The following is a 27,486-nucleotide window of genomic DNA, read 5'->3' on the forward strand; positions in this document are numbered from 1 at the left end:
GGGGGGGACCTCGCTTAAATACAACATTAGGCTTACTAAACATCAAGGAAAATGAGCAGTGGTGTTACATCAAACAGCAAAGGCCACTTATTTAATGAGCGAGGCAATTGTTTACACCGTCATCTAGTAACTACACTGATAACAAGATGAGTCGGTCTGATTCAGCTCAGCAGGTGATTGTTTGATCAATCACAATGTACGTTCACTTTGCAGTAATTAATAAGAACTGCACATCAACATGTCGGGGGGAAAAAGAAAAACTCTTCTGAGGTTTTGCAAGTTGGGAAAAGTAGAGACAAACAGCCTAATCAGTCACAATCAGGTACTGATGTGTGAGGGAAAAAAACTCACCACTGCAGTTCAGACACCAGACAGAAGTTAGCTTGTTAATCACCAGTTGGACACAAGTTTAACCCAATAGAGTCTTCGAGTCCAAAACAATTTCCTGGGAGAAACCATGCATGGATGAGAGGATCCGTGCCTGGAATGCCAGTTGCTTTAACTGGAAAACACAAACAGTATAAGCTGAGTAGCACCACCACGAATCAGAACCCAGATCTTGAGGATGGTAGACAGGAACTTTACCCCTGCACCACATGAGTGCCTGTTTTGTTTTTAGTGACTTCCTTTTTGTTACATTTTGTGACTACCATGTCTAATCATGATTTTCACCTGTGTGAATATACACCCTGTGCTACTTTCTCCTTGTCACTCAAGCTTGAGTACATTTCTCTTGCCTCAATTAACAAGATGATTGTGTCACTGAGTCCTGTTAGTGAAACAAATTTTTTGTTTTAGTCTGCTTCTGTTAATTGTTTTCTGCAGCTTAGAGACACATGTTCCAAGTTCAGCAAGAATGTTTGGCTGTAGTGTTTATTGTTTCTCCAAGTCAATGAAAATTCACTTGAGTTCAGTACTTCATCTGACTGTTTACAACAGCAGATGAGATGATTATGTAGTTTGATGCAGGGCACCACTACACCAAGATCTGCATCAAAATAATCCCCATAATAAACTTTATATAATAGAATTAATACCATCCGTTAGGACCTTTTATTGTTGTTGTTGTATGTGGTTATATGATATTTATTTAATATATTTAATCATTTATCTACCCACTGTCCTTCTGTTTGTTCTCTATCAGACTTAACTTATTACTGGTGTAGCAGTGATTCAGACCCAGGCAGGGGGATCGGTATTCAGGGAGGCTGTTTTTTCCCTTCTCCCTCTTTACTTATGGTCTTGTCTTCATGTTAGTTTTATTGCATTAAAGAGTGCACATAGGCGTAACACATTGTGTTACACCTGTAACACACACCTGTGTAGAAACAAGGTCAAAATATGTGACAGCAGGACACCTGATTTTTAAACCTTCATTTTTGTTATTTTGAAGGTGTATATAGATTATATCGGGAATCGTGTAATTTCATGCTGATAATCACTTAAATGTGCCATAAAATAAACAACTGGAGAGGTATTTAGAACTGGTTTATCCTTTAGTGTGCAAAAGCCTTTATTGTTGAACTTTACTACTGCTTTGTTGCTTCACATACCTTTTTTGCCTTGAGTGCAGTGTTTGATTGCATTTTGCATTTTAATACAAATAAACTTTACATGAACACTAAAACTACATTTATTAAACCTGAATCAAGAAAAAACAACAGCAGTCTGTACAACAATTTAAGTATGTACTGCAAATTCTTTTTGAATATCTACCAAAATGCAGTATAAACCAAAACTAATATTTATTTATAGAGTTATTAATTTTTTTAATTTGTTTACTTTTAAACAGTTTGTCTGTGGTAAGACAGCCTGTTACATTTAAGCCTGAGGAAAAAAACAAAATCAATCAAAACTCTTCTTATCACACACACCATTGAAAAAATAAACAAAACTTATTTAAATAACTTAAATTAACTTGTCTCTTTTGGCTGCCACATCTCACACATGTCTCTCCCTCCCTGACGTCCGATGGCCTAATCAAAAGCTGAGCAGGGAAGAAGACTCTTATTATTCCATCACATTCTGTCTGATATGCTCTTCCTGATGAAAAGATTGAAGACTTCATGACTTCAATCTATGTCTGCTGGAATGTTTCATTTGATAAATGCAATCTTGAAAAACTGGAGCAGATATTTGGGACCTAATGAGAATCCATAAAAGTTTTACGGAAATAAGATGTCAATACCAGATTAAAGTGGGACGGTAGTACTCGTACGTTTCAATAATCTCATTTTCTGCCTCTAACACATCATCGTATGCTGAGTAATGAAAGCTCAGATTAAGATGACTGCTGTGTAAAAACTTCTACTGAACTCTCAGTGACCTGGTAACTGCTAAAATTGGAGGGCTACTTCATGTGAAAGAATCCCTAACTACAATCAACACCTACAAGGCAGATAAATCTGTCAAAATCCGGATGCTGAAATCAGCAGACCAGACAATATTACCTTCTTGGCACATCTGTCAAGGACAAGAACACATAAAAACCCAGCAAGATGTTAAATGTATAAAATGTTTCATCTGGATGACACAGGTCTGGTTATAACTACAGGCTGAAATTTCTCATTTTTAGTAGGCCTGCCTTCGAGCGAGGGCTGACACGCCTCCAAAATCAGACACTGAGAAACTGTTCTGACACCTTGTAATCTCAATAGGGATGGCTCAGTGATAATTAGCAGGTAACATAATGATATACCAGGTAAGCTTGGGCGGTATCAAGGTATTACAGTACACCAGGGTATTTAGAAATCCCAAAGATATGATTTTCAGTACCGTCAAAAATACAGACGCTCCTCTTTCTATTAAACTGATACGGAGATGCTGTATTGAGGTGATGTATTGTAGTGCACAGCACGCGACACCAGAGGACAGTCTCTACTGGCGCAACAGGCAGCTGAGCTGAGAAAGATGACGACTGCAAATGGTGGGGATAACGTTATAGGACTGGTTAAAAAGAAAAATGCCTCTGCCGCTGTTTGGGAGTATTTTGGGTTTAGCCCCAAATGCCACAAATAACTTTATCTTGAGATGACTTCTTCCAACTACAATAGCAGTTTATTAGCCACAAGATTTTACTCAACTGCAAGTCTGCCACCACCACCCGCACATCATCTCCGTTCAGCCCGCTGATGTGTTGGTATCTGCTACTGCAACAAGTGACATCAGGTCCTCCAGCAAGAATCTATGGAGGAAGGGCAATTATTTCCTATCTATTCATTATTCTATGGACCATAAGTAATTAACCAAAGCAAGACTCGTCTATGTAGGCTAATTGCATATTAGACACAGTATTGTAGGCTAGACAATGTCATGCATGCTACAGTGACTTCTATCACCAGCAGCTCAGCTTTTGTTTTTGTTTTTTCTTTGTTTGATTTAAAGAAAACAAAAACAAATACTGTCATATACCGTATACCGAAATATCCGAAATGTCAGGAAGGTATGAAGGTTTGAAAAAAATAGATACCGCCCAAGCCTAATACCAGGCTACGTGGACAAAAACCTCTGTTATAAGAAGTGACTGCTGGGATCAGATTTTTATGTGGAGCTACTCAATTGTGCAACAGTAGCCGCGTTTCCATTAGATTCGAAACAGAATTTTAAGCAAACTTTTGAAATGCCGCAAAAGGGAAAATGCGAATTAGGTGCATTTCCATCAACTGGTTTGAAGCGAATAATCTAGGCTACGCAATGCATAGTTTCATCAGAAGATGGCGGTACAGGCTTAAATAATCCACCAGTAAACAGAAGTAGAGGTTGCCAACCAGAAACAAAACAAATAGTTATATTGCCTTGACGAGACAAAAATAGAGAGGTCTTCAGGAATTTGAAAGGAAGTTGTAATTGTTCTTTCATCAGCAAGTCTTGGCCACGCTTCATGCTATCCGGAGATGAAGACAAAGAAATGTAATGATTCTAACAACCACGGCAAGAGTGAGACAGTGCATGCACGAGTTCTGGGAGGTCATAGTGGACACTAGGGGTGTCCCTGAATACTAATACGTTATTCGGCAAAGCACAAATAGTGGGGTTTTTTTTACAAATATTTGTTTCATACAAACATTTTAAAAATTACTTGTTTTTAAGAAAAAAAAAACATGTTAAATACCAGCACACAGGTCGGTTTCATCGCTATCTCAGTCTCTCTCCTCTACCCCGCTGTTTTGTCTATCAGCAGGTCTCAACGAGGGGAGTCACATCCACCTGCTACGTGACGCACATTTCCTAATTTGGACATCACTCTTGGAGTTGGGGGTGTTCCCCAGAGATAAAGCTGAGCTACTGACACATGCAAAGTGCTCCCAAGGGACTCTCCATAACCTGTTGTTCCCCTTCTCCTTTCCATGAAGTTAGGTTGTAAAAAAATAGGCAATAAATGAAAAGTGCAAAGCAATAATCGCCTTTGAAGTTCTTCCCTACACGTCACATGGTGTGCTGTCTCTGTGTTATGGGTGTCTTAATAGGTAGAGGTCTGTATGCAATGAGGTGATGAGGTAAGTTTTAGCTCAGTAGTTAGCACAGTCATCTATGATCTGGGAGACTTCAGTTCAAGACCTGGTGCGGGGACCTTCTTTGTAAGATAGTTTATGCATGAACACAGTGTTTCCCTGCCGCTGCTAAATTACAAGCGCCGCTGCTAAAATTTCAAGACAATCATTAATAAAACGTGCTACTAATGATTTTCACTCACACACTGTGCGAGCACAATAACACCCTACGCTACTGTGGATTTTTTTTTAGTCATCCTCCCTCTCTTCATTCTTCAAAGGACATCTACGTGAAAGGTACAAGAGTAGCGTAGCCCCGTTAGGGAATAAGGCAGTGCCTATGTGTGTGGGTATGTGTGTGTAAATGTGCGTGTGTAGTTGCGTGAGCGCAGAGGGCGAGTGGCAGAAACATGACGTGAACGTGAGTGGAGCAGAGGAAAAGTTTAGCGGTAAGTTGTCAATCTGGCAGTAAATGTACAGTACAGACTGTTTGTCAGTTAATGAATGCTGTAGCTCCTCAAGACAAAGAAAACACTCACCTAACGAAGGGGGTTAGCCCCGGAGTTAGCAACTACGTGTTAGCTTAACTTGACCAGGCTCACTTAAGGTGGACTGACTTTTAAGGTGGACCAGCAATTCTCATTTTAGTGTCAATCTCAGCCGCTGTTTAAGAGAGAACGGAGAAATGTCTAGCCGATGAGTCTCTGTCTTGGGTTTTTCATATGCCCCCCCACCGCCGCCACTCCAACACAGTCAACCTAGGGGAAACATTGGAACACTTTAATTTTCTAAAATTAAAAGTGTAATAAAAACAAACACTCAACAAATATAGATACAAATACAAATACAAATACTGGGCCCTCTGCACATCCCTAGTGGACACACATTTCACAGCCAACCTTTGACTGCAACATTTCAGAATGTCATAAGACGCCCAGAGTGGAAACAGCTGATCAGTCATGTAAGTTAAACATTCGCTACATTGTTATTTATTCGACAAATGCATTTCCATTACCCATTTTACGTATAAACTCTTTGACATTTCCAAAATCCACCCCAAGCGAAAATGCGCACAAAATCAGGTTAATGGAAACACAGTAGCATGTCAAACCGACCTTTTCCCTGTGTACTAAAACTTCTCGTCATTAACAACCTCTGTTACAGCAAGCAGGTCTTTCTGACATAACTCCTCCTTCTGCACATTGAACCAGTATCAGTGAACAAACAGCGATAAAAAAGTTGCCTAATTAATACGATCAGCAATCACAGATAGGTCGGGGGGGGGGAATCAAACTTCAACAGAAAATGGCCATGTTAATAAAGCTTTCTAACAGCAGACATTTAGACTGTCACAGCAGGAAGATCACAGGTGTAAAATAACATTTATGATGACTCTTTTCCATTTAGCCTGCCAGGGTTGAGCCACACCAGTGACTCGGCATGAACACCAGAGGCAAGGCAATAGCACACCTAAAAGGAAAGCAGACCTTCAAGTTGGGCGATTGTTTCTATTTTCACATGGTTTCTCCATGATTGGCCAGCGATCAGATCGCCACGGGCAGCAAGAGTAGGAGGCAGTGGGGGGGTGTTACAGCACAGCACACGTCCGTGAGTCTGTGCTTGGTGTGACAATATCAAAGCATCATGTTCTGTTTAACATTACTATATTTTCTTTAATATCACAATCCAAATCATATTCATAACATTGACTACTCTTATGGAGTGCAGAGCAAAGTTTTGGTGAGCAGGCATATGGAGAATGGAGATGCGGGGTATCAGATCCACGGAAACGATATGGCAGACTCGTGCTGGTGCTGATTAACAGGGCTCAGTGGGCGGACATGCCACTCCACCAGAAACATTTCTAAATGCACAGTAGGGCGCAGATTCTAGAGATTATTGTGAGAACATTTTAGTTCTGATTGTAAGTTAGTTAAAATTTCCTTAATATCGGTGTAGGAAAAAACAATCGTTAATCATCCCTTCAATCATTGATATACAATACAATCGCCAACTGGCACCAGCCTAGACCTTATTAATACTATCAGAGAGCTCCATGATTGACAAGTGATCTCTGAATTATATTTAATTATATTATATTAAAAATTATTAGCTATTATCGTTCCACGTTAAGCCAGTATGTGGCTCCATAACTCTGAGACCACAACTGAATGAAACAAAATCGTAAATAAAGAATTGAAATTCTTCACATCTTTCATATTTATAACAACCAACTAACCAACCATAAACCTTAAAAAGTATATTGTATGTATAAAACTTCAAAATTACTAGTTGATCCTCTCCATTGGGCAAGTCAGACATGGGGAATCCTTACACAGAATCCTTGTCAGTAATGACATTTTTTGGAGGAGAATAACATAGCTGTACCACATGACCATGTCACTGTACGCTAGAATGAAACAAAACTTCTTCACAAACTGGTTACAGAGTGAATGTATGCTGACCTTTACAAATTATTGCCCAAAACCATTTAACCTGAAGCTAATTTGTAATTTTCTATTGCAAAATCCCCATTAAAAAAGGGGATTTTTGGTAGAGAGAGTTCTCCTTATCTGAATTGAGGGTCTAAAGATAAAGGGTGTCGTATGTTTTACAGTAAAGGCCCTTGAGGCAAATATGTGATATGTGATACTGGGCTATACATATAAAACTCGACTTGACTATGTTAAAGCGATGATAAATTAGATGAAAATGAACTGGCTTCGCCACTCAAAACAGAAATACTATGTAAAAAGTTATGTTGTAGGGCTGGATTTTAATTTATTATAAGTGACAATGTCTCTATGCCAGTGTCCAATGTCGTACTGTTGGAACAGTGAAATGAAGAGTTGTGGAGAGTTTGGCAATTCAAGTGACATCTCTGATATTCTAAAGGAAAGTTTTTATGTAGGATGAACAAGCACATGGCTAACGGAGAAGAGAGGAGAAAATGGGGAAGAAGGGTAAAGAAAAGAAAGAGCGCTACAAGTGCCAGATAGTCCAGATGGGAAACAAGGCAATTAGCAGCAGAGCGGAGGCCAGGCACGAGTTCCCAGCTTAAACAGAAGCTCTTTCTTTTTGTGCATGCGTGTGTATGTGTGTGTATGTCTGTGTTTGTGTGTAGCACTGCCACCCTGCCCAGGAGTCACAGAGCACAGCAACGGACGGGATCCAACAGAGAACAAGGGAAAGTCACACACATCAAACAAACTGTCAAGCTTTAGACATGAGTCAGAGGGGAGCATTTCACCATGCAATTAATTAGGACAGGAGGGAAATGGTAATAGCCTGGTGTCAACGCGTCCATTTAAACCCATCAGGTTCTGTTGTTTTGAGTTGGATGCTTGTGTTAATTTATGTATGCTTGTACAAAATGTGCTTTTACACATCTCTGCACTTAAGTGTAGTGGGATGGCCCATCACTTGCTACACTGTACAAAATAATAACTAATTTGATATTATCAAAACAAATTTGCTGTATTTGTACATTTAGGGAGTGGATAAAATAACACAAATAACTGTAAATTATAATGTCATCCAATCACAGCCCTGCAATAAATACTACCTTTTACGGCTGAAACTAATCATTATTTTTATCATCAATTAATCTGTCAATTATTTTCTTGATTAATCAATTAGTTGCTTGGTCTATAAAATGGCAGAAAATGGTGAAATGTTGATCACCATTTCACAAAGGTTAAGATGCAACCTAAAATGTCTCGCTTTGCCCCGACCAACCGTCCACAAACCAAAGATATTCAGTTTACCATCATAGATGACTAAAGAAACCAGAAAATATTCACATTTAAGATGCTTTAGCCAGAGGATTTTATCATTTCCTTAATTTAAAAAAATTACTCAAAGCAATTAGTCGATTATATTTTTGCTGATTAATTTTCTGTCAATCGATTAGTCAACTAATTGTTGCAGCTCTTCCACCTTTGTGAGGCTTAAAATATTTACATTTTGCCAACACTGTGTAAGAGAGGTGCTGATTCAACCCTATGGTATTTTTTCTTGGCGGTGTTGACCCAGCCAATGAGGATGTACAAGCCAGTGAATTCTTAGTGCTGGCATCAAGCCTGGATAAACGGGGAGGGTTGCGTCAGCAGGGTCATCAAGCGTAAAACCTGTGCAAAATCAAATATGAAGATCATAAATCAGATTTCCATACTGAATCGGTCGCCACCAGTACTACTGACCAGCAGGGTGCCGGTGGAAACAATGCTACTGTTGGGCGAAGGAGAGGGGGAAGGCATGTCAGGAGGCAGCAAGAGAGGAGGAAGGGCAAGAGTTTGGAGGTGAGAGTTTGAACTCTAAATGTCAGCACTATGACTGGTAAAGGAAGAGAGCTGGCTGATATGATGAAGTGAAGTAGGTAGATGTATACTGTGTGTGCAAGAGACCACGTGGAAAGGGAGTAAGGCCAGGAGCATCGGAGGTGGGTTCAAACTGTTCTACCATGGTGTGGATGGGAGGAGAAATGGGGTAGGGGCAATGCTGAAGAGTAGGTCAAGAGTGTGTTGGAGGTGAAGCGAGTGTCGGACAGAGTGATGAGTATGAAGCTGGAAACTGAAGGTGTGATGATGAATGTTGTCAGCGCATATGCCCCGCAAGTTGGCTGTGAGATACAAGAGAAAGATGAATTCTGGAGTGAGTTGGATGAAGCAGTGGAGAGGAGGAGAGAGGAGTGATTGGAGCAGACCTCAGTGGGCATGTTGGTGAAGGGAACAGAAGTGATGAGGAGGTGCGTGGATTTTGCGAAAAAGGATGGAAATGGCTGTGACGCATACGTATTTCAAGAGGAGGGAGGAGCACAGGGTGACATATAAGAGTGGAGGAAGGTGCACACAGGTGGACTATGTCTTATGCAGGAGGTGCAATCTAAAAGAGATTGGAGACTGCAAGGTGGTGGCAGAGGAGAACGTAGCTAGGCAGCATCAGATAGTGGTCTGTAGGATGACCTTGGAGACCAAGAAGAGGAAGAGAGTGAAGGCAGAGCCAAGGATCAAATGGTGGAGGTCGAAGAGGGAAGCCTGTTGTGTGGAGTTCAGGGAGGACTTAAGACGGGCTCTGGGTGGTGAAGAGTTGCCAGATGGTAACTACTGCAGAAGTGGTGAGGGAGACAGCTAGGAAGGTAGTTGGTGTGTCATCTGGACAGAGGAAGGAAGATAAGGAGACTTGGTGGTGGAATGAGGAAGTACAGGAAAGTATATGGAGGAAGAGGCTGGAGAAGAAGAAGTGATAGCAAGAGAGATGAAAAAAGTAGACAGGAGTACAAGGAGAAAGAAAGAGATGGCAAACGCTAAGAAAAAGGTGTATGGTGAGTTGTATGAGAGGTTGGACAATTAAGAAGGAGAAAAGGACTACCGATTGGCTAGACAGAGGGACCGAGCTGGGAAGGATGTGCAGCAGGTTAGAGTGATGAAGGATAGAGATGGAAACATGCTGACTAGTGAGGTGTGTGTGTTGAGAAGGAGGAAAGAGTACTTTGAGGGACTAATGAATGAGGAAAATGAGAGAGAGAGAGAGAGAGAGAGAGAGAGAGAGAGAGAGAGAGGGTTGGATGATGTGGGGATAGTGAATCAGGAAGTGTGATGGATTAGCAAGGAGGAAGTGAGGGCAGCTATGGAGAGGATGAAGAGTGGAACGGGTAAGAGGATGAAGAGTGGAGGAATGAAGAGGGGTGAGAGATGCCTGAGGAGTGGAGAAGAGAGTGTACTGGTACTGATTTTCAAGAATGAGGGTGATGTGCTGAGCTGTAGAAACTACAGAGGTATAAAGTTGATCAGCCACAGTATGAAGTTATGGTAAAGCGTAGTGGAAGATAGGTTGAGAGGAGAGGTGATGATTAGTGAGCAGCAGTATGGTTTCATGCCAGGAAAGAGCACTACAGATGCGATGTTTACTTTGAGAATGTTGATGAAGAAGTATAGAGAAGGTCAGAATGATTTGCATTGTGTCTTTGTGGATGTAAAGAAAACATATGGGGTGCCGAGAGAGGAGGTGTGGTATTGAATGAGGAAGTCGAGAGTGGCAGAGAAGTACTGTATGTAAAAGTGGTTCAGGATATGTATGAGGGCAGCGTGACTGTGGTAAGGTGTGCAGTTGGAGTGACAGATGGGTTCAAGGTGGAAGTGGGATTATATAAAGGATCAGCTCTGAGCCCTTTCTTGTTTGCAATGATGATGGACAGGTTGACAGACAGGATCAGGCGGGAATCTCTGTGGACTATGATGTTTGCGGATGACACTGTTATCTGTAGTGAGAGTAAGGAGCAGGTTGAGAGGAGCCTGGAGAGGTGGAGGTATGCACTGCAGAGGAGAGGAAGGTCAGTAGGAGCGAGACGGAATACATGTGCATGAATGGGAGGGAGGACAGCGGAATAGTGAGGATGCAAGGAAAAGAGGTGACTTGGGGTCAATTGTTCAAATTAATGGGAAGTGCGGAAGAGAGGTGAAGAAGAGAGTGCAGGCAGGGTGGAGTGAGTGGAGAGGGTAGTGAGACCAGCTATGTTGTATGGTTTGGAGGCGGTGGCATTGACAAAAAGACAGGAGGCAGAGCTGGAAGTGGCAGAGTTGAAGATGCTAAGATTTTCGTTGGGAGTGACAAGGATGGACAGGAGGGACAGCCCAGGTCGGACGGGTAGACAAAGCAAGAGAGGCGAGATTGAGATGGTTTGGACATGCACAGAGGAGAGATGTTGGTTATACTGGGAGAAGGATGCTGGAAGATGGAGCTGCCAGGCAAATGGAAAAGATGAAGGCCAAAGAGGAGGTTTATGGATAGAGTGAGGGAAGACATGCAGATGGTTGGCACGACAGACACAGATGCAGAGGACAGGAAGAGATGGAAACAGATGATCCACTGTGGCGACCCCTAACAGCAGCAGCCAAAAGAAGAAGAAGTATTCATAGTGGTGTTGCACAATATTGCCTAATACTGTAATAGTTTACACAATATAAAATGATATATCACTAAAATATAATAGTATGGTGTTATTTTGCACTTGTCTTTATTTGTGTTTCGTTTTAATATTATTGTATATGCCCTTTCTGAGGATCGCCAACATTAGCTCTATGTGAAAAAACGCACGTGTTTGTTTTTGTTTTTTTGTTCACCATAACAAAAACACTTGTTACATATTACACTGTATTGCATGCTCAGAAATTTACTTGGTTATATACAGTCTGATACAGTGATTTTTTTTTTTTTTTTTATTAAAGAGGCCCGCACTAAGTCACGCAGCTTTTGGACTCTTCTGGGAATAGGAACGACGCAGCCCATTCTAATTACTCACTCAGACAAGTAATTTGCTTAATTATGAATTCTGAGATTGGGGAGTTGTTTAATTGTTATGAGAGCACAGGTTAACAGTAGTGCCTTTAGGTTTTAAATGAGAGGAGCAAGGACAAATGGAGATCACAACAAAAAGCCACAAATGGTGCAAAATAAAGACAGATAAAATATTTTTCAAAAGAAAATGAATAAAGAATGACCTCATCTCTTCCACACCATACTGCACCCCACCCCACATGCTTCTTTCACCCTGATTCACTTTCTCTTCCTTTAATACGCAAATGTGTCTGATGAAAACCATAGTAAATGTGCCAACCCCCCTCCCTCTGCTCATCTTGGTGATGACACTCCTCCCAATGCCACTGCAAAGTGCCAAAAAGTTATAACAAAGAGGGATTTAAGCTGATGTGTGACAAAGCAGCATTTAAAAAATAAAAAAAAATAAAAAAAACAGTGAGGGACAGGAAGGAAGGAAAAGGAGAGATAGAGGAGCAAAAATGTATTTGGTGAGTCAGGGCAAATAGTCCAGGGCAAAGCATTTTGGAGTAATGCAATAATGGGAAAGGAGGTGAAGGAGAAAGAGTGGATCAGAACACCAACAGCCTGATCTCTTTTCTATCAAACTAGCCCTGACCCCTGACTATTAACCCTAATTAGGACTTGTCTCCCTCTGAATCAATCTTGCTCCCTCTCCTTTAGACAGTCCTCTCCAGAAGTCCGTTGCCCTGGTTAAGCAGATGCAGAGCTAATATTCTGTACATGTAACACAGAGGGTGTAATGAAAGCAGCACATTCGCAGAGCAGCAGCAGCAGCAGCTTCAGTCCTCTGTCAGTGCCTACACAAGATGCATTCAAGCACAGTACTGAGTGTAGGTCACCTGCATTTTGCCAACGCAAACCGCAATCCAATACAGCTGTATTGAATAAAGATTGATGTATTGAAGCATATCTGTTCCATCAGACGTGCGGGAGACAGAACACAAAACACAACTAAAACACTTTCTTTGTAGACAAGCTGCAAGAGTTGTCATGATGGTGTCGATATATTCTTCTGATTTATTATAATGATGCAAGAATTGTGAATCGTTGTATCAGTTTGAAGTGCATCTCAATATTAAAACTAGAGAGAGACTCTGCTGTTTTTACATTCCCTGTCAACTCTGCTGAGAAGATAATGAATGTAGGGCTGGGCGATATGGCCAAAAATGTTATCACATTAAAATTTTTACATCAGTCTATACCGATGATTATCATGATAAATGTCACTTGAACAAACCCGACAGTTAATGGTGGTTTTAAACTATTCTTTATGGTCAGAACATAACAAACACTTGCCAAACAGCAAAACATTTCACAAATCTGAGGTAGAACATTCAAAACAATTATAATGATAAAATCTTTTTTCAACATCAAAATATGCATGAGTAAAATTAAGTTAAATCCTTTTTCAGTCCTTTTTCCTCAACAAAATAAATATCTTAATAGAAAAATTAAGTGCTACAGTGTGATACAGCACACATGTAAGATGGCTCAGACCGCAAAGTTAGTTATATGTCCAGTAACCCACCATATGCATTCCAACTGAAAATACACAAATGAAAACAACCACAATACATAGCCTACAGAAATTACCTTATCAGGTCACAGATGAAGTTGTGACCTGATGTGCTGCGGTAAGCATATTGTCTCATTTCCCGTTGCCAGCGTTTCTGCGTTATTGTTGTGTTTTTGCTGCTCTCAACCCAGTTAATCAGCTATACTCTTCATTACTGTAGCTAATTACCTGCTATACATTTAAACATACACTAGTTCTGCTGAAGAACTCTTAGCACTCTCCTTCTTTTAGCGACTTTCTTGCTAATCTCACAGTTGTTTACATGCTATTCAGATCTGCTGGCTACTTCAGCCTAGCAGCTAGCGATGACTTCTCTCTCTCCCTCTCACTCTCCTGCTCTCTCTTGCTCAGTGTGACCTATTATTAGCTATTCCTCTACCTCATTTAGTGATAACTGTGCATGTAATAAATGTAGTTTATTTGTTGTGACAGAGGCAAGGCTCAGTAAATTGGAAGTGTAGGTCTGCAGCAGTTAGCCAGCCCCCAGTAGCCAGTGCAAGTCAACCCAGCCTCTCTGTTTAATTATATCAAACATTTATAGAACATTTGTTATATTTCTATCAGGGAAAATTATATCGAGATAATTATTGTTATCTTTTTATCGCCCAGCCCTAGTTGAATGATGGAGGATCTGGGGAAATTAAAACTCAGTCTCTGTTTTAACTGGGTTCTGAATGAGTAATCTGAAGAAGCATCATTTTCATTGGGATACAGGTAGCAAAACAAACAACAAATTGCTTATCTCCCCATAGAAGGCATTTGGGGGTATGGATCTGAACATTTAGCATTTAGTATGATCCAAACCTAGTTGTTTTTTAAAACGGGGCGTTCTAGTGTAAGCATTATGGGGGAGGGCAAGCTCAAGATATGTCAATGTAGATTGTCTTTCTCTGCAGGGGAAAAAGTGAGTACAGGATAAACGACCATGACAGGATATAGGCAATAGAGAACAAGAGAAAAAAAGAAAGAGTGGGTGGAGAGCAAAATGGGAAAATATAAACTCCTGCTGAGTCACAGAGAGATGAATAGAGGGATGAAGGTCTTCATCTACCCAGTGGGGGAAGAGAGGACAGGTAGTCAGATCAGCAATGTTTCCTGTCGATTAAAAAAAGAGGGGGGGGGTCCTTTCTACCACTCCAGGTCTTTGGTCTACACAAGCAAGGCCTTTAAACTCTGAAGAGCACTCACAAAAACACACAGATATGACCATGAAGCTTTACACCAAACATCTAAGACATCATCATCCAATCAATGTGACAACATCTCATCTTTTAGTACACGGAGGTCGTCAAATATATAAATATCTAGTGAAAGATCCTTTGCTTTCAATAACCACTGCGGTGAAAAGAGATCGGACAAATAGCAGATCCAGACAACATTTTCAGCGCTTAGGACAGATTTGTAAGGATCTAAGTTCTCAGAGTAAATATACTGCCACAAACCACATTGACAGATCCTGATAAATGGACAGATAAATTCATTTCAAGTAAGAAAATGGTAAGACAGATGAGTTTTCCATGACGCGGACACAGAGCCGATGGAACAACATTAATCGGGCAGAAGAGACAGAAAAGCACACAGGGAGGAAAGGATGAGTGGAGGATGAAGATAAATGCGATAGTGTGGTGGGAGGAAACATGAGTGAGGGAGAAAGAGCTGTTTCCAGTTCAAACAAGCTGATACATTACAAGATCTGAGGCGACCGCAGCGTTTACTCTGAACAGGAGAGTGGGATGAAGAAATGTGAGAGGGGAGGTAGGAGCAAAGGAGGTAAAGGGGAAAGAAAGAGGCAGAAGAGGAAGCGTGGTTAAAACTGACAGCTCTGATAGCTGCCGAATATTGAGACGGAGTGATTTGATGAAAGGATGAAAAAAGGAAGAGAGGAGGAGGAGGAGGAGGAGGAGGATTTGAGGCACCACAGGGAGAACAGCACGTTATGTTGGAGATGGAGAGAGAAAAATGACAGGCAGGAAGACAGAACGAGGAGGTAATAAGAATTCATGTAGGCAGCTGATGGACAGTTGAATGTCAGGTTGGCAGTCATTTCTGTATACAGCGACACTGCATGTTCTCATCTCATCACACTGCAACGGCTGGGAGACAAAACAAGCAAGAGATGGGGAGAGAGATGAAAGAGGAGCGTAGTGTGTGCCTGACTGAATCAAAGATGGAGCAGGAGTGACTGAGTCAGTCGCATCTGAGGTCACACAGATAATAAATGTTACAGATCACAAACAGCAGAATCTCAAAGGACATCCGACCAGATGGAGTATAAAAGGCGCTGTGTCAATATCTAATTCGCCTAAACCCATGAGTCTCGATGACAGAAACATAGAACAATATTTACATGCAACAGTTACAAGTTGTATGCTGGTTTTAACTATTTTCAGACAACCCTGTCTCCTAGAAATTACATTTACACACTCCTAATTTGCAACAGGAAATAAGTATTGGGAGAAACATAATTCCACCAGAATTACATATTTATCAACATAACTAGGAACGTATGTAAGAATGTATACTCTCAATCTCCTCAATCTATTTACCAAGACACAAAAATGATGATACTTAATGTATTTGCAAAACATTCAAAGACAATGGATTTCATTTGTTTTACCAAACAATATCCTCCCTTGAAATACAATATCTCCTCCTAAAAATTAAAACCTGATGTTTTCATAGTTGTATTAAGGCACTAAGAGCACTTGATTAAGATTATGTAAAGATTGTGATCTCTTTGCTGAATTCTGAAAAATGAACAGTGACTTGAATCACATGGAATGATGTCTTTATTTATCTTTAACGTACTTTACTTTTAAACTTTTAACTTGTGTTGCCTAAACCTCACCACAAACTGGATGTAAAAGCAAGTCCCCCGCTTTGTATACCACCCGTCCATCCCCTTTTAACTGCCATGCGGTACAATAAGGGCTGCAACTAATGATTATTTTCATTATCGATTCATCTGCAGATTATTTTCTTGATTAATTGATTCATCGTTTGGTTTATATAAAACAATTGCATTGACAACTTCTAGATGATGATGATGATATCTTCAATTTGCTTGTTTTGTCTGAATAAGAAGTCCAAAATCTTCCAAAAGTCAATTCATTCTCAATGTGACAGAATATCGTCACATTTGAGAAGCTGGAACCAGAAAAAGTCGGGCACTTTTACTTGAAAAATTATTTAAATGATTAATGGATTATCACAAAAAGTTTTCTGTCGATCAACTAATTGATTAAATGTTGCAGTTCTAGGTATAATATGTATGTTTCCTTCAAAATGTGACAAAAAATATCCCCTGTATACATGATTTTATTGTTATCCAGGTTTCAGAAGTTAATTACAAAAAATAAACAACTTGAGTGGTGCGGAAAACGTTAACGATAACAAAACCTTAAGAGGAAAAAAATAGAGGTGTAAGTAATAAAACTGATCATGAGACATGTTCAGAATCAGCTCAGGTCACAATGACTGATCCAACATTCACTTTCATTCAGCATGCAGAGCATCACAGGACGCAAAGGCTATAATCACAAACCTGGACAGGGTGTTTACGCGCCCCAGTCAACACCCAGGTAGCACATTTGGGTTTCTCCTCTCATCTGCATTGAAACCAGCATGTTTACAAACATGGGATGCTCCAAAAATTCTGATCATAACTTGGGTACTAGTGTCCATGTGAACATACTCAGTGTCATTTCTAATAATGACTAATGAATTCATACCACGAAAATGGCCCATTTGCGGTGAAGTCGTCTGGAAAGAAAATCTATATCTTAAACAGTTGCAGAGATTAGTCAGGCCAAAGTTGATGAACTGAAAATGACATCTATCTTTAAAAACATCTGCCATCAAACTAATCTCTAAAGACGCTTTCACAAACTTGTAAACTGTAGTGTAAAGGCAGATCAAGGCTATATTTGTCCAGGAATGTATTCAGCCTGAGGTCATAAAGTGGCAGCCTGCTGGGTTCACCCTATTTCTTTGTGCAGCCAAGCAGTACACCAGAGTGGGAGAAATCTGTGGGAGTGACCTTTGGTGAAGCAAAGCACTTCACTCCCTGTCTGAGTGTTTAAAGGTTTTATGTTAAGGTCAAGTGTATGAGACTCATATCAGCTGGGTCCCACTGGCACAGGATGGAGAGCTATTTTCTACACTCTCTTGGAAAAAAGGTCCCAAAAGAAAGAGTCATGGTCCAACAAAAACTATAGTTTCCCAAGAGGATGATTCTACTCCTTACCTTAATACTTAATAATAACTTAATAATATTTGTAGTGAAGACTTTGAGGGAATTTAATAAAAAGGTATCACATGTATTTTCCTTGTATATGTTCAAATGCTTGACCAATAAAGCTGATTCTGATAGAACACAAAGTTGTAGCCAAGACAGTAGACGATGCTTCAGATATGGATGCAAAGAAAATGCAAAGAAGCTACAAACTCTAAAACGTGGATGCTTCACACACATCTTCAACCCGGCAGCACAGAAGATCTAAACAGTCACCAATTCAGCGATTGATTCAGTAGAGTTATGGCGTTGAATAATAGCCAGAAAAATGTTTTTGCAGAACATTATGATGTCACAGTGAAGTTGACCTTTGACCTTTTGGATATAAAATGTAATCAGTTCATCATTTTATCCTACTAGGCATTTGTGTTAAACTTTGTCATAATTAATGTACAAATTCTTGAGTTTTAGCCAAAGACATGCTTTGTAAAGTCACAGTGACCTTGACTTTTGATCAACAAAATCTAAATCAGTTCATTCTTGAGTCCAAGTGAACGTTTGTGCCAGATGTAATGAAATTCCCTCCAGGCTTTTCTGAGATATCACATTCTCAAGAAGAGGACGGACATATGGACGGACGGACGGACAGACAGACAACCCGAAAACATAATGCCTCCAGCCATGGCTTTTGCTGGCACAGAGGGGGAAAAAAAGAGAAAATATATAATTGAGGCTATAAATAACAATTATTTTCATAACTTTACGATTAATCTGTTGATTATTTTCTCAAATAATAGTTTGATCTTTAAAATGGCAGAAAACTGAAAAATGCCTTTGAATTTCCTAAAGCCCCTTAGCATTGGCATTTGTTATCATGATTGTGCAGCACTTTGTTCAACTGTTGTTGTTTTTAAATATGCTTTGTAAATAAATTTGATTTGATTTGATTTGATATTAAGTGATGTTATCAGATTGCTTGCCTTGTCTGACTAACACATCAAAACCTTACTATATTCAGTTTTCTATCACACAAGACAAAGAAAAGCAGTAAATCCTCACAATTTAGAAGCTGGAAATAGGAAATATTTATTTTCTGTTCCTTTTTTCTGCTGATCGACTAACCAGTTTCAGCTCTATATATAATTGTAACCCATGAACACCCAAAATGGTCCATTTGCTCAACATTTGTTTAAGGAAAACATGACAGGCCTCCAAAGGGACACCGTCAGTGAGAACTGGATTAGAAAATATTTTATCATACAGTCCGTTTACATGAACTCAAAGACCTATCACGGTTTGACACTGCACCTTTAAGTGTCACAGTGCAGTTCTGTCCTCTATTACCTGTCAGAATAAAAAAGCACATTGTGCCATTCTTCAAAGCGTCAAGACGGACTCAAAAAGAGAAGATGAACAATGAAAACTGGAGTGCCAAAAGAGAGAACAGACTGAAAAAAGAAGAGAAAAGACAAGTGGAAGACGAAGGATTGAAATCTTCTCTTTTAAAGGAGAGTCCTCTGAAACGACTGTGACATTTCAAAAGGCCAGACTTCCTGAGAGGCATTGACTCTTCCTCCATTAGAGTAGGGCACTCCATGATTACACATATCAATAACATCTGAGCACAGACCCTGCACTTTATAGAATTCCAGTATGTACTATATATGTTTGTGTGTGTGTGTGTGTGTGTGTGTGTCTGTGTGTGCGTGTAAAAAGAGATCGAAGGATGTCATTGCTCTGGCTCCAGCATCTCTGCGGCTCTCTTAAAGGATGTGCTGGTCAGTCAACGGAGATAATCAGATTAAACAGGAAAAACAGGATGTGTCTTTACTGGCATTTAGAGGTTCCTGGAAATTTAGCAATAACTCACAAACACATGTGAGCATGTGTTTGTGAGTTCAGGTGTCAATGCTAACTAGCAGCCAACACAGTAATTTAATTGAACAGTGTAAACTGTTTTTCCGGCTGTTTTCCAGGCACAGCGAAGGGTTAGTAGAGCAAGTCGAGATTATGGGATCATTTCCAGATCCTTGTTTCCATTTTATCCTGCAGGCAGCTGGATTTGCAAGATGAGGACCTCACGACCTCACAAAATCACATGAGAATCCATCTTGTCAAGCTTTAAGTTATGGGTTACGCTAACCCCCTTCCAGCAGTTGGGGAAACAGCAGACGAGACTTTTCTTTGTCTTGAGAAGCTGCAGCATTTCTTAACTGACACACTGTAGTCTGTACTGTACATTTACTGCCAGACTGACACCTTACTGCTTAACTTTTCCTCTGCTCCACTTGCATTCACTGTCACGTTTCTGCCGCTCGCACTCGCTACGCACACACATTACGCACCACCCTATTCCTGAAAGGAGCTACGCGACCAACAGTTTCCCTGGCAACAACACAGAGGTTGACTCACGTTTCTGAACAGCGCCGCACAGAGGCTCCAAAACGCTGATGATTTCCGAATTAATAGACATTTGGCGTTATTTCTGGCATTAAATTTATTTATTTTTTTGCCTCATGGGGGTTCTCGTTGGCCTGGGGGCCCAACAGGCCTGTACAATTATGGGCGAAACAGTGAAATATTACACTGCAAGTATGTTACCAATTACCCGACTAGTCTGTTAAAATAGAGATGACACAATGACAAGTAATTTGGTCAAAAACTCTAAAAAGGAAAGTCATAGTAAACATCAGGTTTTGCAGTCAGTTCTAAAGAATCAAGAATCTGTTTAGACACTGATGTTGAAATTTTAATTTGATTTAAAACGTTAGTTTTGATCAATCCGACAGCAAAATTATGTCACCTCACTTTTTGCACCTCATATGAACAACTAATTTTTAGATCAACAGTCAGTCTACATCTAAAATAAAAAAGCAAAAATCACATTTTGACTTATGAGTATTGTTATGACAGATGTGCCGGCAGAGCAAAACAACAAAAGCCAAGAGGCTTGTCAAGTGGCTTGAAGGGCAAACCTCAGATGTCAGACACAATATAACAAACAACCTCCATCTAATCATCTGTACAAACCCAAAATGTCAGAAAATATTGAAAAATCTCCATCACAATTTCCCAAAGCCCAAGGAGATGTCATCAAAAGGCCTTGTTGTTTCCCACAAAGAGTCCAAACATAAAGACATTTAATTTATGATTATATTAAAGAGAGAAAAGCAGCAAATTGGAGAAGGAATCAGTATGTTTCGTGTTTTTGCTTGAAAAATAAACAATTAACTGATTATCAAAATGGTGTCAACTGAGCAATTGACTGACTAATCAGCACGTGCAATGTCCACACAGTGTTGCTGCTGCTGCGCTGCTAATGCCAGCTCTATCTTTCAACAACTTTGTACAACTTTGATAATGGCCATCAATAATAGAATGTTTCAGATTATCTTATTGTAAATTATATTTAGACAGAAAAAGGTTAAGAAGCATGTGCTCAATTGTGAAAAATATATAATAATATGTGGGGTGAAAGTGGCTTTCTAATGGACATCTCACACAGGATGGGTTTTTTTTTAATCGATTATATTGATTATCCCACCAGTTAAATTCCCGCTGTGAAGTGAAGATAATCCCCCCAGACCATACCAAGATCCCCAAATGAGCCAAACACACTCCAACAAACAAACCTCCAAACTGTCAGGAGGGAAACTGACAACAAATAAGGAAAATACAAGCACAAATCTCCATCTGGAAAAAGGCAAAACGACACGCAGGAGTCCCAGTTTGAACTAATATCACAGAAAACAAGCAGGAGTTGAGAAAAGAAGCTCTTTGTCTCACTGACTCTTCGTGCTGGGGTTCCCCGCCAGAGAGGCTCCCTGCCACGGTGTGCACCGTGCAGTGCTGACATCCCTTATATTTTTTCATGTCTGTGACATATTCTACAGATATAGACATTGAAAATAAAGTGAAATGTGTAATGTTGCTGGTACAATGTCAATATGACTATCAACAGATCATTTTTACTGTCAATTTTGCTAAGAACTGTGCACGTCACGTGGAAAAAGCAGGTCAGATGCCAAATCTCTAGATGACACAGCAGGGCTGTGTGGCTGCTCTAACCTGTTAACATGGGTGCTAAAATGAAAAGCAAGAGGTTCCACGATGCACATGCACTGCTCATGCAGGAAGTGTGTCCCAGAAGTTAACGGTTATAATGGTAGGGAAAACCCTGACTACCAGGAAACTTTCAACATATCACACAGTACATATGTGCTCCATCAAAATCGAGCCAGCTAAATTCTTTTTTCCACTGCGGTAAAAATGATCGTTTCCTCTTTAGCTCGTAGCTCTCCATCTCTGTGCTATCTTCACTTGAGTGCTTGACTAGTGATGTTTGACTGATATGTGGCAGCGAGATGGACAGTGCAGGGAGGGATCAGTGCCTTTGCCAGATAACAGGAAGTAGAAGATCCCTATTTTGTTTGCAATCTCCAATTAATTGACTGGTCCAATGTTTGTTTTTATTGGCCCTGAGCCACTGAGCTATCATTATTGTCGAGCCTTACCCAGGAAATCTTACAAAAGAAACTGTTGGTCTCTAAAGATTCATCTCCATCAAATTTGAAAGAGGATACACACACAATTAACCAAGCAGCCCCGCTGTAATGTCGTAAACTGCGTGGCGAGGGGCCAAAAGTATCTGTGGCTAATGACCGCAGAGCCAACAAAGTGGCTTTTAACGGAGCTTTCCAGCACAGAGACAAAAACGAAATCAGGTTTATCAACAGTTTGTCCATTCATCAGCACACAAAACAGTAAACAGATAGTTTGGATGTCTTGGGAGGGAGGTCGTCCAACACATATCTCCCTCTTTAAGTCTCCACCCATGTATCAGTGAGTAAGCATGCTTTAACCTGTCCAGAGCCAATTAACCTGACTTGGGACATGTGCAACAGCTGGCATAGCAGGAGAGAACAAAATCCCTCACATAAACCTTGTCCACCCATGCCAAGCGGTGTCAGTGAGTAGGCATGTCCTGAGCCAATTAATGTGCCTCAAAAAGGGTTTGGGAACCTGTTTGCCTCCGACCAGTGCTCACAACACGCCCGACCATGTCACAGCACTGTACATGATATTTGTGTCATTATGCCCTCTGTAGTATTAAACTCTTGGTTGCATTACAGGCAATGGTGACTAGAGGCAAAGTGGGAACCGGAGAGAAGGAACACAGCAAGCTGAATGACAAAAACATGGCGGGGGGGAATAAAGGAGCATGTGAGATAGACGTGGTGAGATTTGAGCATAAGAAACAGTATGATCTGAGAAGAAATTGTACTTTCTGAAAAGCACTGAGGGAACATTGGTGTTAATGAAACACAGACTGGTGTGCAGTTTCACAGATTCTCCCTGAAGGCAATCAACAACACAGCTGCATCCTTTATCCTGTATTTCCTGCAGAAAGTATATTCATTACAACTTAGTATATGCAATTATGTCTCAACGCAATGTACACATTAACATATAGATTTATACATATAGATTTGCCAAAAATGTGGATCCAATTTATAAAAATCAGGGTTTTCCCTATCATTATAGATATAGCGTCTAAGCTAAATGTACAGAAAAAAAAATATGCTGAGTGTTTTGTTGTCATTTAGGGGTGCTCTGCTGCAGCAGCTTCTGTCCTCTGTGTGTGTGTATTCACTGAGGGTGGGGCTTAGTTCCTCCTCAGCTCCTCCAGCTGGTTAGTGGCTTCACCCTGACTTTCGGAGGATGAGCAAATCGCTGTCCTAATCCCGTCACTATAAGCCTGTTTTACCAATGCTATTTTGTGATCCTTATTTTTTTTTTTTTTTTTTTTAAATGGTGCACAGTGCGATCACTCACAAAAATATGAAGTATTATTTCAGGCCATAGCGCTTATATATCTGTGTCACTTCTTCATGCTCAATATCGGAGTGCACTGTATATTGAAGCACTTTTTTGATTAAAAAATAGTGCAAAAATGAGTTGCATCATTACAAATTAATTAATTAATTGATTTATTAATTAATTCAAACTCGCAGAAGTCTTGGATTTCGATTGTAGTGAAAACAGATTTCATAGGGCCCTACTTCTAGTCTATTTTGATTAGTTGATCACTGTTGCTTCTTTAGAGTGTGACCGCTACAGGCAAATCCAAACAGTGACATCAAGAATTAGCCTAAGTGTTTCTGTTAAACTCTATTAAAACAGGGCAAGAGTGCCAGACTGCCAAAGCTAAGTCACATGGCTGGGATGGGATACTGGTGGCCTAATGGGAAACATGCTGCTTCCACACAGTCTTTAATTACAGGCAAAGTCCTCTGACAGGCCCTTCTGTGACCTGTTAAATTCTCTACAGCAGGCACACACATGCGTACTCGACGAAGGCTACACTCTAGTAAAATACTTGACTGACGGATGAAATCAATATAATTAGCCTACATTATAGAGGCTCTGTGGCAAGACAATCTATATTTATGATAGAAAAATCTATCAAGCTCTCTCTGTACCTCTCAGTCCTCAATCATGTGCTCATTCTCTCCTCCTTTCAAGTCTAATTTATGATTCAAAGGAAACCATTAGCACACAGCCACACAGAGACTGGCACTGTCACAGGGGTTGCAGATAGGCAGAGCCGTGCGCAGCCTCGGGAATGGGAGTGCACAGCGGGTGCTACAGACAACACACAGGCCTGAGTGGCTGGCAGAGTTAAGAGTATGTCACCTGATTGCTATGCTGCAAAGTCACACATATTATACACACACACTGTAGCATGACAGCCCGACTGTACGCGCCACGGTAATACCGCCAACACTAAAATCAAGGCTCAGTCTCTGGACCCCTGGGATTTCAAAAATGTAAAACTTTAATACAAATAAAGAACAGAAGACTTCTCAAATGTTTGCTTTGAAACATTATGTAGTGCAGACACACATATCTCCAGTGTTTCCCAAACTTTTTACATGAATGGAACCCATTCATAGTTTTTTTTTTCTCACTCCCACATGCTCTATGGGCTCAAAAACACGGAAGCCAGTGGAAGCTTGAAAAAAAAAATGTCACTGTATGCCAGTGAGCATAGGACTGAATGCAGCATTATCTTAGAACATGACATCCAGTTTTTCTTAATACATACATGCAAAGTATTGCCAGAATATCTCTGTTAAAAGAATTAATCTCGATCTATTGAACAAACAAAGCAAATACCATTTATGATGAAGACATAGTAGTGTTGAAATGTTAGTCAGCTTGCACTATTAAAGGCTACAAATAAATCACTGTGCTCTAGTCTTTTCTCATTTGTCCCTGACCTGAGAAACACCTGATTCATCTGCATAATGCTGGAAGATGCACAGAGAACCCATTTCTACAAACATTTATGTAACATATGTGATATGGACCAACATAAAGTAAAATAATAGGCTAATGGCCAATATTAAAATTGATGTTCATAAACAATGAATTAATCAATTAACATCGAATAATTGGTTAAACGTATTTCTTTCAATTTCTCCAACCACAAGGACAAAAAAAAACAAAAAAAAAACAAAACACTGCAGGCATTTTATTGGGACTTGTGAGCCTGCTGTTGCATAAACAGTCTTTTATGCAGGAGGAGAATGAAGAAAGCAAAAAACTTCTGACACCACTGACCAGCGATTCTGTGTCTTGTTTTTGTGTAGACTCATGATGAGAAGGTCAGCTCACACAGATACGGTATAAAATATACTGCATATATATATATTTGTATTGTTAGTATTTCTTTGAACTATATTCACGATGAAAAACATTTCTGTTTCTGACTGCTCTGTACCACGAAAACTCACAAGCTGAAAAGCGTGTTGCGTTACTATCACAACCAGCCAGTGTGAGCCGTCATGTCATTTGCTGTAACACAACTACATACTTAACAAGGTTTTTAACATGTTGATTTTGATGTTTATTGCTTGGCTATTTCTTCCGTGAAACACACTCAGGAAAGTTTGAGTTTTGCTGCTGACTTCTAGTAATTAAATTAATGCTAAATTTAATTTCCACAATATGCTGTGTGTGTTTCAGTCGAAAACAATACTTGAAGGCAGAGAAAACCTCATGAGGGCATCCTGACATGATAAATTAGTAAGATTCCCACTGGTAGTCCTCAGCTCCATATTAGTCATAGTGCTTTCAGCACACTCACAAATAGAGCCCGACCGATGCATCAGTCTGCTGATATTGGCCTATCACAGATATATCAGTATCGGCATATATGTTGTCTGATGTGCACTGAGTTTTAAGTTATATAGGCAGCATTTTATGTATATTTCATCCTTTTTCTTAATTCAAGTTTAATACATATGTACGTGTTTTTTTAGTTCTATGTTTTTTTATTTATATTTATAATTATTGAATTCCCAGTGAAGTTTACTGTTTCAGTGCACTGATGCCATTTCATACAACTAGTGTTTATTGTTAAGCTGTAAAATATCATGCCTCCATTACATATCTTTGTCACAAGTGTCACATCTTTGTCACAAGTGATAACCACATTTGAGCAATCATTGCAAAAAATGTGTGTTTATGTATATATTCTGTATATATATAAAATTATCGACCCATATATCGATATCTGAATTTTTGTACTCCCTAATATCGGTATCAGCATAAGCCTCAAAAATTCCAGTATCGTTTGGGCCTTAAACGCATTTATATAAACACATCCACCAAATTTTACAGGCTTCTTCTCTGATCCTTTAACGCCAGTTGCCCCTGTACGTTGTAGTGACATAACTTGTTTAAATGTGATCAGTCAGTTGTTGAATTATCCCTGTCAGTAGGTCAAAGAAGATTAAATCAGTACCGCGGTGGATAAGAAAACCACATTGTTCCAAGTCAAATTATGGGAATTGTGATGAAAAGGCTTGTTACTTTTCCACTTTGTTCCATATGAATGTAAATGAGGTAGGAGTGAACTCATTTCCCAGCTCATATCAGCAGGATAAGGGGAACACCTGTTTCATTAGAAAGCTCACAAAGAGGAAAACCTCTGGGATTTTCAGATACATTTCAGGACTTTGTCTTTCCTTCCAGGTTCTCTCTCAAACACACAGCATCATATTGCTTGCCTAACTCACAATTTTCTCTTTTAGCAGAAGCAGAGAAAGTTTTGTGGCTTGAATGAATCTGTGTAGAAGTGCTGCAGTCAGAGACCAGGGTAAGTATGACATTGGTATTCTGTGGAGACAGAGTGAGATGTTATCACTACGATCACAAGGCTAAATCCTCTCAGAGGGTTGGAAATGGATCACAGGACCAATTCCATTACATTTCTGACAGTCATTTGTAGAGACAAGATTTATCTGCAGTTACTGGCTGACACACCCTAAAACTGCGTGTCTATTTTTTTATCACTCTATGCTTTCATTTGCTGAAAAAGATGTATGTGATATAATCAACAGATAAGGAAAGACAGATTTGGACTTAAAATGGCAGAGTCTCAAGAAATATAATAGACTCAATAGATAGAGGGAAAATACAGGAAATCAGTGGACCGATAATAGACCTCTAAGCAAAACTAACAGGACTGAACAGACCATAAATGGTAATTATGTCCGTGCTATGCTTGAAACGAGGTTGTTTGTGCAACGTGTTTGATGATGTATAAGGCAAAAGTGATTCTAGTTCTTTTGAACAGCCACACTGGAAGGTGGAGCAAAAAGACAAGAGGGGCAAGATGCTATAATTGCATGAACAGAAATAAGGATAACAGTGCACATTTCGGGACCGTCTCTCATGGAAAGCATGAATGAGTCGCACTCGTTTGTTTACATAAAAAGTGATGAAAGCGGCTGTGTGAAGAATGAAATAAAGAAAGCTTTCGAGAGGTGTTCGGATCC

The 27,486-nt window shown here is 39.9% G+C and overlaps 1 protein-coding gene across 18 annotated transcripts in view; it reads right to left on the reverse strand.

The window, feature by feature from the left end:
• gpat2 (glycerol-3-phosphate acyltransferase 2, mitochondrial) overlaps nucleotides 1-27,486 on the reverse strand; it is a 143,754-nt gene that overhangs the window by 88,210 nt on the left and 28,058 nt on the right. For 4 of the 18 annotated variants that reach the window (XM_042421108.1, XM_042421113.1, XM_042421103.1 and 1 more), the window contains exon 3: nucleotides 352-502. The exons of the other annotated variants lie outside the window; for them this stretch is intronic. The gene's annotated coding sequence lies outside the window, so the exon portion shown is untranslated. The remainder of the gene's footprint in view (nucleotides 1-351; nucleotides 503-27,486) is intronic. 18 annotated transcript variants of the gene reach the window in all.

The sequence above is a fragment of the Thunnus maccoyii genome, chromosome 9, assembly GCF_910596095.1.
Source record: "Thunnus maccoyii chromosome 9, fThuMac1.1, whole genome shotgun sequence".
In the NCBI taxonomy this organism is placed as follows: Eukaryota; Metazoa; Chordata; class Actinopteri; order Scombriformes; family Scombridae; genus Thunnus; species Thunnus maccoyii.